The sequence below is a fragment of the Gigantopelta aegis genome, chromosome 10, assembly GCF_016097555.1.
Source record: "Gigantopelta aegis isolate Gae_Host chromosome 10, Gae_host_genome, whole genome shotgun sequence".
In the NCBI taxonomy this organism is placed as follows: Eukaryota; Metazoa; Mollusca; class Gastropoda; order Neomphalida; family Peltospiridae; genus Gigantopelta; species Gigantopelta aegis.
Window position 1 is genome coordinate 2,306,864 of NC_054708.1, and position 13,174 is coordinate 2,320,037.

General features: G+C 39.2%; 1 long non-coding RNA gene across 1 annotated transcript; it reads left to right on the forward strand.

Annotated features, from left to right (window-relative positions):
* The first annotated feature begins 3,847 nt into the window (after nucleotides 1–3,847).
* Nucleotides 3,848–12,147, forward strand: LOC121382669. Its single transcript, XR_005959202.1, has 4 exons — nucleotides 3,848–3,975; nucleotides 7,704–7,798; nucleotides 8,453–8,527; nucleotides 11,822–12,147. It is a non-coding gene; the product is annotated as an uncharacterized LOC121382669 (long non-coding RNA).
* Nucleotides 12,148–13,174: the final 1,027 nt, after the last annotated feature.

Consider the following 13,174-nt stretch of genomic DNA (forward strand, 5'->3'; position numbering starts at 1 on the left):
CCACACGAATACATTACAACGCACATACATAAATACACCTCTATGGTTCCACACGAATACATTACAACGCACATACATAAATACACTTCTATAGTTCTCTATGGTTCCACACGAATACATTACAACGCACATACATAAATACACCTACTTTCCATGGTTCCACACAAATACATTACAACGCACATACATAAATACACCTCTATGGTTCCACACGAATACATTACAACGCACATACATAAATACACCTCTATGGTTCCACACAAATGCATTACAACGCACATACATAAATACACTTCCACACAAATACATTACAACGCACATACATAAATACACCACTTCTATGGTTCCACACAAATACATTACAACGCACATACATAAATACACCTCTATGGTTCCACACGAATACATTACAACGCACATACATAAATACACTTCTATGGTTCCACACGAATACATTACAACGCACATACATAAATACACTTCCACACAAATACATTACAACGCACATACATAAATACACCTCTATGGTTCCACACGAATACATTACAACGCACATACATAAATACACTTCCACACAAATACATTATGGTTCCACACGAATACATTACAACGCACATACATAAATACACCTCTATAAATACACCTCTATGGTTCCACACGAATACATTACAACGCACATACATAAATACACCTCTATGGTTCCACACGAATACATTACAACGCACATACATAAATACACCTCTATGGTTCCACACAAATGCATTACAACGCACATACATAAATACACCTCTATGGTTCCACACAAATGCATTACAACGCACATACATAAATACACTTCCACACAAATACATTACAACGCACATACATAAATACACCTCTATGGTTCCACACGAATACATTACAACGCACATACATAAATACACCTCTATGGTTCCACACGAATACATTACAACGCACATACATAAATACACTTCCACACGGTTTACAACGCACATACATAAATACACCTCTATGGTTCCACACAAATGCATTACAACGCACATACATAAATACACCTCTATGGTTCCACACGAATACATTACAACGCACATACATAAATACACCTCTATGGTTCCACACGAATACATTACAACGCACATACATAAATACACCTCTATGGTTCCACACGAATGCATTACAACGCACATACATAAATACACCTCTATGGTTCCACACAAATGCATTACAACGCACATACATAAATACACCTCTATGGTTCCACACGAATACATTACAACGCACATACATAAATACACTTCCACACAAATACATTACAACGTACATCTATAGTTCCACACGAATACATTACAACGCACATACATAAATACACCTCTATGGTTCCACACGAATACATTACAACGCACATACATAAATACACCTCTATGGTTATAACCACACGAATGAATAACGTTAAAATTCGTATAAAAATATGGTTATTAAGTTTTGCACTCATACAACTACAACAATACATTCAGTGTAAATAAAGAACACCTCTTTAGAAATGATCTATAGGCTAAATCAATGCTAGTATAAAGATTTTAATAGCCGGATACGGTGATTGACATCAGTAAGTTTATTTATTTATTTATTATGCGTCGGATTTTTTCAAGCAGCCTCCTTTTACCACTGTACAAGCAGCCTCTATTACCTGCAGGGCGGACCCTGTATAGATGGTTGTGAGTTTGTTTTGTAATTTAACATTTTTGCTCTTTTTTTCTTGTCTAACTGGTTAACTATTTTATATACATGTACTATGCTATGTTGTTGGCCATTTTGATTTTGGCTCTTCTAGATTAAAAACAAAAATTTGACAATGTAGGCTAATTCACCATATTTGGATTCAGCATTCCCAAATTATGTAAAATCAACTAAATGACAAAATCTACCGTAAAATGCCTCGAGTTGACTCTGTTTTAGAAGTAGACGCAGACTTTATTAGAGCAGACCGTGAGAGTGCTGCAGTGAACACCAGCCGGACATCACATCGTGAAATGTGACAAAATGAGAAACTAATCAATAATAATAAATACAGTGCATACAATAAACAGACGATGTTTTATGTTTACTTCCTAGGCCAGTGTTGGATAACTGGTAAGAGGACAAGGGGCACATCGCTTCTTCAGTGTCTGTCCGGTTTTATGTTTACTTCCTAGGCCAGTGTTGGATAACTGGTAAGAGGACAAGGGGCACATCGCTTCTTCAGTGTCTGTCCGGTTACGTCGCGCTTAGGTCCTAGAAACTCTTACACGTGTGTTCCTTATAGTACACGAATGCATTTATAGAACACGCAGACACCATTTATAAACAACTGACACAATTAGGAGTATTTGTTTAACGACACCTCAGCACAATTTAAGCTACAGGTATTCGGTGTCTAATGCTAGGCACAGACTGTCAATTGTCACGACGAAGTTGGCCAACTCAAAGGTTGGGTTGTAATTTCTCCAACTCCCGACTTACGACAAGTGCGCTCAGATTAACAACTAATTGGTTATACGACAATAATAGAGTTGTAAGAGCGCTCAGACTAGCAACTGGACAGTCGTAAAAGTCGTATGTGACGAGAATCGTGATGAAAGAGCGCTCAGACTAGCAACTGGATAGTCGTAGAAGTCGCGATGGCAGAAAATTGGCCAACTTTGGTGTGGCAGTTGGTAGTCTGAGTCTAGCATTACATACAATCATTACAACAATTAGTTGACAAAGAGAAAGAGGGAAAACCCGATGCCGTCACATAGACGACTCCCACCTAAGAAGTACCAAGGAGTCTTTTTATATGCACTTTTCCATAGACAGGGCAGTACATACCACGGCCATTAATTTACCCGTTGTAGATCACTGTCTGAACAGAAAACAACCCTAGTTCCGTTAAGGAAGATTGATCCTGCGCCCGATCGCGCCTCCAGGCGAGCACTATAGCACAGGGTAAAGTCAGCTCACAATTCATAGAGAAAACAAAAACACAAAAATTCATTGATGACTTCTACATACTGTATATATATATATTGATCTGAGCGACAGTGAAGTTGGTCGCTAGGCAACTAGTGGGCAAACATTGGGGTACACAAACGGTTAATCTACTGGCCTGGTCTTGCGCACCCGTGAGACCCAACACGCATCAGTGCGTGCAGGTAATCGCCCAATGTAACAGTAAATAATAACCAGAGGCTAACAGTCGGTTAGGTACAAGTAGCTACTGCTGTGATGGCTACGAGCAGTACACAGTTGGTGGAAATAAGACCCCAGGACGTGTTAGTATTTCACGGTACGTCATGTTTACATAACCATCTCACTTTATATCATCTTCATCCAGTAGCTTTAATATTACAGGTTCATACGCAGCGCACTTCTTGGTGGAATGATTTGGCAATTGTTGACATTCAAAAGCTTGAGTTATATAGGCGTTTGAGCTTCCATATTCTTAGGGAGCGTGGGTGAAGCTGATTTTTGCCCGAATCTGGATAACAACATCATATTGATATTAATATTACTGCCAACCAGCTATATAACGATGCAAACGAATCACTATACATTTTTACCTGGACTACAACTATCATACTCGATCGGTTTTGCCTCAATTTTAGGATTTGCTCCAACACTAGCATATGGGGCACTCGCACGCCTCGCCCTCACTAAAGCTCGTTACAACTGAACATTATTTCACTCGGGACATAAACATGATACAAAATGTAAGCTCGTTTAATATTCTATAAATATTTCATTTGTTTTTGTTAATGCGGGGTCAGTAAATAAAAATGTGTTGACTGTTTTTGTATTTCATAGGTTCACAAAAGGAAACGCTCCACTCCCAGATCACGTTAAACAATGTATTCGACACACTAGTGGCGTACAAGGTGAAGGCCACGAATCCGAGAACGCTGACAGTGGAACCGCCAAAAGGCATCATTGGTGTCGGACAGCAGGTCACGTTAAACGGTGAGGACTCATTTAAACTATCGATTAGGATCAACGAATCGTCCATTTGCACTTTCTAAGACGGGACAACACATACCACATTACGTGCTATACAAATCGTGGAACACTATTCCGATATCATGTATCATGTAAAACCAGACTTCCGCTAATAGTGTTAAACAAACCATGCAACGAAAGCTAATTTACAAGTGTCCATACCTACACAGGTTTCGGGAATGTCCATGCTGGATACCCAGTCTACCCGGCTTACATATCAAGGACAAGAAGTAAGGAAAGATACATTTTATTTACGGTTATACGACGTCGGATATATGGTTAAGGACCACACAGATATTGATAGAGGAAACCCGCTGAGTCCACATCATGGGCTACTCTTTTCAATTAGCAGCAAGGGATCTGTTATATGCACCATCCAACAAACAGGATAGTACATACCATGGCCTTTATTACAACAGTTGTGGAGCACTGGTTGGAACGAGAAATAGCCCAATGGGCCCACCGACGGGAATCGATGCTAGATCGATCGCGCATCAGGCGAGAGCTGTACCACTGAGCTACGTCCCCGCCCGTCAAGGAAAGGAATCATGACGTCGTCCAGAGTAAATGTGATATATACCAGGAATCACGATAGCTGAAGGTGTGTGTTTGTGTGTGAGTAAATGTGATATATACCAGGAATCACGATAGCTGAAGGTGTGTGTTTGTGTGTGAGTAAATGTGAAATATACCAGGAATCACGATAGCTGAAGGTGTGTGTTTGTGTGCGAGTAAATGTGATATATACCAGGAATCACGATAGCTGAAGGTGTGTGTTTGTGTGTGAGTAAATGTGATATATACCAGGAATCACGATAGCTGAAGGTGTGTGTTTGTGTGTGAGTAAATGTGATATATACCAGGAATCACGATAGCTGAAGGTGTGTGTTTGTGTGTGAGTAAATGTGATATATACCAGGAATCACGATAGCTGAAGGTGTGTGTTTGTGTGAGTAAATGTGATATATACCAGGAATCACGATAGCTGAAGGTGTGTGTGTGTGTGTGCGATAGCTGAAGGTGTGATATATACCAGGAATCACGATAGCTGAAGGTGTGTGTTTGTGTGTGTGTGTGAGTAAATGTGATATATACCAGGAATCACGATAGCTGAAGGTGTGTGTTTGTGTGTGTGTGTGTGAGTAAATGTGATATATACCAGGAATCACGATAGCTGAAGGTGTGTGTTTGTGTGTGTGTGTGTGAGTAAATGTGATATATACCAGGAATCACGATAGCTGAAGATGTGTGTGTGTGTGTGAGTAAATGTGATATATACCAGGAATCACGATAGCTGAAGGTGTGTGTTTGTGTGTGAGTAAATGTGATATATACCAGGAATCACGATAGCTGAAGGTGTGATATATACCAGGAATCACGATAGCTGAAGGTGTGTGTGTGTGTGAGTAAATGTGATATATACCAGGAATCACGATAGCTGAAGGTGTGTGTTTGTGTGAGTAAATGTGATATATACCAGGAATCACGATAGCTGAAGGTGTGTGTTTGTGTGTGTGTGTGAGTAAATGTGATATATACCAGGAATCACGATAGCTGAAGGTGTGTGTGTGTGTGTGCGATAGCTGAAGGTGTGATATATACCAGGAATCACGATAGCTGAAGGTGTGTGTTTGTGTGTGTGTGTGTGAGTAAATGTGATATATACCAGGAATCTCGATAGCTGAAGGTGTGTGTTTGTGTGTGTGTGTGAGTAAATGTGATATATACCAGGAATCACGATAGCTGAAAGTGTGTGTTTGTGTGTGAGTAAATGTGATATATACCAGGAATCACGATAGCTGAAGGTGTGATATATACCAGGAATCACGATAGCTGAAGGTGTGTGTTTGTGTGAGTAAATGTGATATATATCAGGAATCACGATAGCTGAAGGTGTGTGTTTGTGTGTGAGTAAATGTGATATATACCAGGAATCACGATAGCTGAAGATGTGTGTTTGTGTGTGAGTAAATGTGATATATACCAGGAATCACGATAGCTGAAGATGTGTGTTTGTGTGTGAGTAAATGTGATATATACCAGGAATCACGATAGCTGAAGGTGTGTGTTTGTGTGTGAGTAAATGTGATATATACCAGGAATCACGATAGCTGAAGGTGTGTGTTTGTGTGTGAGTAAATGTGATATATACCAGGAATCACGATAGCTGAAGGTGTGTGTTTGTGTGTGAGTAAATGTGATATATACCAGGAATCACGATAGCTGAAGATGTGTGTGTGTGTGTGTGTGTGTGTGAGTAAATGTGATATATACCAGGAATCACGATAGCTGAAGATGTGCGTGTGTGTGAGTAAATGTGATATATACCAGGAATCACGATAGCTGAAGATGTGTGTTTGTGTGTGAGTAAATGTGATATATACCAGGAATCACGATTGCTGAAGGTGTGTGTTTGTGTGTGAGTAAATGTGATATATACCAGGAATCACGATTCAGTTATTGTTAGCAACGATAGCTGAAGTTGTGTGTGTGTGTGTGTGTGTGTGTGTGTGTGTGTGTGTGTGTGTGTGTGTGAGTAAATGTGATATATACCAGGAATCACGATTCAGTTATTGTTAGCAACGATAGCTGAAGTTGTGTGTGTGTGTGTGTGTGTGTGTGTGTGTGTGTGTGTGTGTGAGTAAATGTGATATATACCAGGAATCACGATTCAGTTATTGTTAGCAACGATAGCTGAAGTTGTGTGTGTGTGTGTGAGTAAATGTGATATATACCAGGAATCACGATATCTGAAGTTGTGTGTGTGTGTGTGTGTGTGTGTGTGTGTGTGTGTGTGTGTGTGTGAGTAAATGTGATGTATACCAGGAATCACGATATCTGAAGTTGTGTGTGTGTGTGTGTGAGTAAATGTGATATATACCAGGAATCACGATTCAGTTATTGTTGGCAACGATAGATGAAGTTGTGTGTGTGTGTGTGTGAGTAAATGTGATATATACCATGAATCACGATTCAGTTATTGTTAGCAACGATAGCTGAAGTTGTGTGTGTGTATGTGTGTGTAAATGTGATATATACCATGAATCACGATTCAGTTATTGTTAGCAACGATAGCTGAAGTTGTGTGTGTGTGTGTGTGTGTGTGTGTGTGTGTGTGTGTGTGTATGTGTGAGTAAATGTGATATATACCATGAATCACAATTCAGTTATTGTTAGCAACGATATCTGAAGTTGTGTGTGTGTGTGGGTGTGTGTATGTATGTGCAATCTCTAGTGAGATGGATCAGTCTCTAATATGGGGGGGGGGGGGGGGGGGGACACAAGCCATATTTAAAAAAAAATCTTTATTTAGAGTAGAGCAAACAAAAAAACCCCGTACATTTTCCTCCACGGGTGCCCCAGGCCCCCATTCCTAATGGCCTGATATATAATGTGTTCCGCCAGAATGTATTACTATCACTAATACCAGGTTTATAAAGTTTAATTTACATATGTATTAGATGATGCAGATGTTGGGTCTCATGGGTTCAAGCGATGTTGTTGTTTTTTCAAAATGATTCTGCTGTTTCTTGTCATTCTCCATAAAGGAGGCGTTTGTATTACAATATTCATATTCTATTTCTAGTCACTCTTCATAAAGGAGGCGTTTGTATTACAATATTCATATTCTATTTCTAGTCACTCTTCGTAAAGGAGGCGTTTGTATTACAATATTCATATTCTATTTCTAGTCACTCTTCGTGAAGGAGAAGTGGTTTCATTGCAAATGATGATTCAAGTGGTGCCCGTGTCGGCAGAACTCAGTAAAAAGACTGTCGACTCTTTGGTAAGTAAATCTGTCTTTGCCGTAAGGACTTTTACTAACTTATCATCCTAAGTCTGATGCTAAGACGTCGTCACGTGGTTCTCAGTGGCCTATGGGTAAGACGCTCGCCTCGTGCGCGGTCGGTCTAACATCGATGCCCATCGGTAGGCCTCATTGGGCTAGATCGTGTTCCACCAGTGCACCACAAATGGTATATCAAAGGTCATGGTATGTGATATTTTGTCTGTGGGGTGCTGCATATAAGGCTATATGTCAAACTTACCAAATGTTAGACATCAAATAGCCGATGATTAATAAATCAATGTGCTCTAGTGGTGTCGTTAAAGAAAACAAACTTTAACTTTTAACTTAGATAAAAAAAACCCAGGAAAAAACAAGAGAGAGAGAGAGACAGAGAGGGAGAGAGAGAGAGAGAGAGAGAGAGAGAGAGAGAGAGAGAGAGAGAGAGAGAGAGAGAGAGAGAGAGAGAGAGAGAGAGAGAGAGAGAGAGAGAGAGAGAGAGAGAGTTAGAGAGAGAGTTAAGGTTGACAATTTAAGCGAATTAAAACTGATCCAGTGTGTAGAATCCAATTCTGAAAATAATTATTTCAAATACTATTTTTACATAATACAGCATTTACGTCTAAATATTTATACTTTTTACTCATAATTCAGCTGAAAGACCTGGCACCCAAGATGACGAGTACAAACATTAAAGTAAAGCGAGTAGTTCCAATCTTAGACGAACCGGTAAGGACAATTAGAAACAGTTTCATACTAACTCATATATATTATACATTAGAAACAGTTTCATACTAACTCACACACGTTATACATTGGAAACAATTAGAAACAGTTTCATACTAACTCACACATATTATACATGGGAAACTATTATAAACAGTTTCATACTAACTCACACATATTATACATGGGAAACTATTAGAAACAATTTCATACTAACTCACACATATTATACATTGGAAACTATTAGAAACAGTTTCATACTAACTCACTGTCACGGGGATCCTATAATACCCGTTACTGAATAAAACACGATTATCCAAATATCTCTCCTAACTGTATATCTATTAGATCTCTCTGTAACGGGCAGTTATACCCGCGTGGCTCGTCTCTAGGTATGAACATAGATAAGATCTTATATAAAGTATATATAATATAGCACGTTTAGTTCACTAGAAAACACAACAAAAACACAATACACTTTGGAATCTGTATTAATCTACGCTGACAAATGTACTGCCGCAGTAGTTAATTAACAACAACAAATAGTAACAACCCAGAACTGATCACTTAATTAGTTAATCACTAGGTGTCTAGTTTATACAATATTCTAATCAGTTCACCGTGACACAACACCCACACGTGTGATAATTGAGAAACGCTTCCAGGGGAACTTAATTAATAAAGGAATTACAACTCTATTCCTAACTGGTTAATTTTTAATTAACCCTTATCTACTTATTCAGTAACCTTGTAATACAGAATTAATACTGGTACCTATCACAATAAACACAATAACCTACAGTTTACCTAGGTCCTCTAGGATGACTGGTTAAGCTTTATATATATTTAGAACAGTGAGCCTACAGTTTATTGCGTCAGATTACCGGCAGCACCGTCTAAATAATACTGGTATAATACAGTATTAAAATATTTAAAGTCACATCAATCACATCAAGGTTATACAACAGAGCAGAAAATATATAATTACCAGTCCGGACGGACAACGATCCCCTGGCGCCTTCCTTTTGTTTCTCCCCGATATCTCTAAAACCCTAGCCATTTATTATAAAACCGAATATCGCCTGGGGGTACATCGCGGCACCGAATACCTACAAGTGATATTTCCACAGCGAACAAGACGACAATTTTCCTTAGATGGCCAGACTTGCTGACGCCTAGTCGCCAAAATCACGATCGTAAAAACCGCACTCGCGGAGGTATTACGTAACTACTGGCCACATGGCCTCCGCACCTGGGCTGGGTGTATATTAGGCAGAGCTCGACCACGGTCGCGCGGAGGTATTACGTAACAAAGTCCCACCTGGGCTTAAGTGCATATTGAGACTGCACACGGCCTTCTAAAGCAATTAATATCGCCACAGGCGATAACAAATTTAAGTGCATGTTCCGTCACACTCACACATATTATACATTGGAAACAATAACACATTTTCACTTCACTCATATATTCTACGTGTTATATCAGGCCCGTCGAAGCGTATTTTTAAGTGGGGGGTTGGGGTGGAGGGCAAAGACAAGGGTCATATTAAGCAAGGCACGAGACGTCTAGAAGTGTCCGGGTGTTTTCTTCTTCTGATCATCATTTGAAGGTTGTTGCGTAAGCCCCCTATTTCTATATCGCGCCACTTCAGCTAGGGCTTTCCGACTTCAGCTGTGTATACCCCAGAAATTTTTTAAAGCGGCAGTATCCGGAATATTTTTTATTATTTAAGCATATAGAACAGGAAATCCAATTACGTTTGGTGCATATATTACGCCGCACTCCGCATTGGTTTCACTACGCTGGCTTATCCAGGTCAAACACAAAGCCAGTATTTCGAAAGTGGGACACTTTTGACGGGCTCCTACCAATCTCGGTTTTCATTGGCTTATCACAAGTGTAGAATTCCCCAACAAAAGATCACGTGAGATTTCGCAATTTTTTAACAAATTTAACTGTCTTGATTGAGGGTCGTCTCATATCTCCAAAACATGTGTATATCCATAGAGGTATGGTACAACGCCTTTCCAGGGGTCGGTGGGTGGGGGATTTGCCTTGAAATTTTGACAGTGGCCAGCTGTTGGCATACGCGTTACATGTAAGGGGGTGTTCCTAATTACGTAACGCTCTAGGGGTAGAGGAAGAGGGTACTGTGTTCGATTTACGTAACATTTTTCAAGACTATATGTTATTTTTATTCATTACTTAGACCTAAAAAGGTGTTTTTGGAAATACGCGGTCAGTCTAGGATAGATCCCCATCGGCGGGTATATAAAAGACCATGGTATGTGATATCCTGTCTGTGGGATGATATATATAAACGATCCCTTGCTTCCCCTGCAAAATGTTAAAATTGAATGGCTTTTAACTTGATGACTTTAACAAAAAAAAAACACCTATTTTAAGGATTATTTTGCATAGTAATATAACCCAAGAATGTTTTTATTTAGATTGCCATAAACGGTTTGAGTGGTAGAGGTGTTTGTATGTACGTGTGTGGGGGGGGGGGGGGGGGGGGGGGGGGGGGGGGGGGGGGGGGGGGGGGGGGGGGGGGGGGGGGGGGGGGGGGGGGGAGGTGGCATAGATCAGGTTCCGAGATGTCTAGGGGTGTCCGGGTGTATGCTCCCCCGTGAAAATTAAAAAATTGGATATGATCTGAATAGCAAAATTAGGCATTTTAAAACAATAATTTTGTAACTATTTAAAGGATTATTTTGCATATTATTATAATACAAGAATGTTTTTAAAATTATTATTTAGATAGCCTTGATGCAATTTATTGGCATCTGAATAGCACAATTAGGACCTACCCATTTTTAAAGTGATCAGTTGCTCTTTTGGAGTTTCATAAGCAAAGAATTATTAATTAGACAAGTTGAAACGCATTACTCTAGGATCTGAATAGTTAAATCGTGAATTTTACCTTATGGCCCTTGAACTTACTGGACTCGAGTACCCGACACTAAATAATAATGAGCCTAAGGAATAAAGTAAAATAGCATTATGCATCTTAATTCCAGCGCTGAACATGGGTGCCAAATCATACCATTGATGATACTGTATTCCACACATTCCACTTTTCTTTCCCTTCATATCTGACAGCCCTATAACATAACCGGCGGCAAGCATAATGATAAAATTACATTAAAAATATAATTAAATGAGATTGCTCTTCCTTGCACGGGTACTAAGAGTCCTGTAAACGGAATCGAGTCTATGCCCGAGTACTCGAGTACTCGTGGAGAACCCACTTGAACTTAGGAAATATGACTATGAATGTTTATTTATTTTTCCAGATATTTTACAGCTGCAAGTCGACAGCTCCAGATGATGAAGATTTCAGTCCCGCAAAATCGAAATGGTGGAAATAATTCATAAAACAATACCGGTTGAATTTTATAACGATATCGTCAAAACATTTCTTGACACATTCAGTGTTGGTTCTGAAGATTTGTGTGTTATCAGAATTATCAGGGATTCCTAGATATGTGAGCTGTTTAAAAGAATGAAAGTTTTATTGTATTCGTAACTGTCATGTTCAAATTAAAAAATGAATGATCTACAATGTTATCCATATGTTGTGTATTAATTGTGCAGCCTATTATAATTTCTTTTATATGTTTCAGTAGTAATTAGTGAAACTACATATTCATATCAGGCCTATATTTACTGAATTAGAAAAGAAAAAAGTTTGGAAAAAATATGCGAGCAAAGTACTTGAAAGACGTCGTTGGACTGACCATTGATTTTGGTTCTTATAAATGTAAAGTTAGTTTTCTTTAACGACACCACTAGAGCACATTGATTTATTAATCATTGGCTATTGGATGTCAAACATTTGGTAATATTTACATATTATAGTCTTTGGCCCGCTTTCCATGAACACGATTTCGCGCGCGTTTCCGTGGGCGAGTTTATCGACTAGCGGTGACGCCATAACGTGAAGCATTTACTTTTGGCTTAAAATACACGTTGACAACGTCACATTTTGTAAAGTGACCTGCTTGAAAAAACGTACATATGGCCCCGGTCTTATAAATCTTAAAGTCTAGACTTTAACGTCATGGCAACGCCATTCAAATAGCATTACCTTAAAGTATGGACTTTATTAAAGTCTAGACTAAGTTTTATAAGCACGAGTTACGGAAAAGCATAATAGGCCTACTGCGCATGATAAATCGCACGCGGAATTAATGGAAAGCTGGCCTTATAGAGAAAACCCGCTACATTTTTCCATTAGTAACAAGGGATCTTTTATATGGACCATTCCACAGACAGGATGGCACATACCACGACCTTTAATGCACTGGCTAGAATGAGAAATAGCCCAATGGGTACCACAACAATGACTGCGATCAGGTGAAAAGGTGCATTATACATTTCAATGTGTTAAAAGTGTAAAATGAGGTAGCACTGTTATTGAGTTGTACATGTTGTTGAAGTACCACAACAATGACTGCGATCAGGTGAAAAGGTGCATTATACATGTTGTTGAAGTACCACAACAATGACTGCGATCAGGTGAAAAGGTGCATTATACATATAATGTTGGCTCCTGTTCCAATTAATTAGTTGCTCATGGAGACGGTCAGGTTAAAATAATCTCACACTTTGATGGTGTTTTGTTTTTAAATTATATTGTTACACAG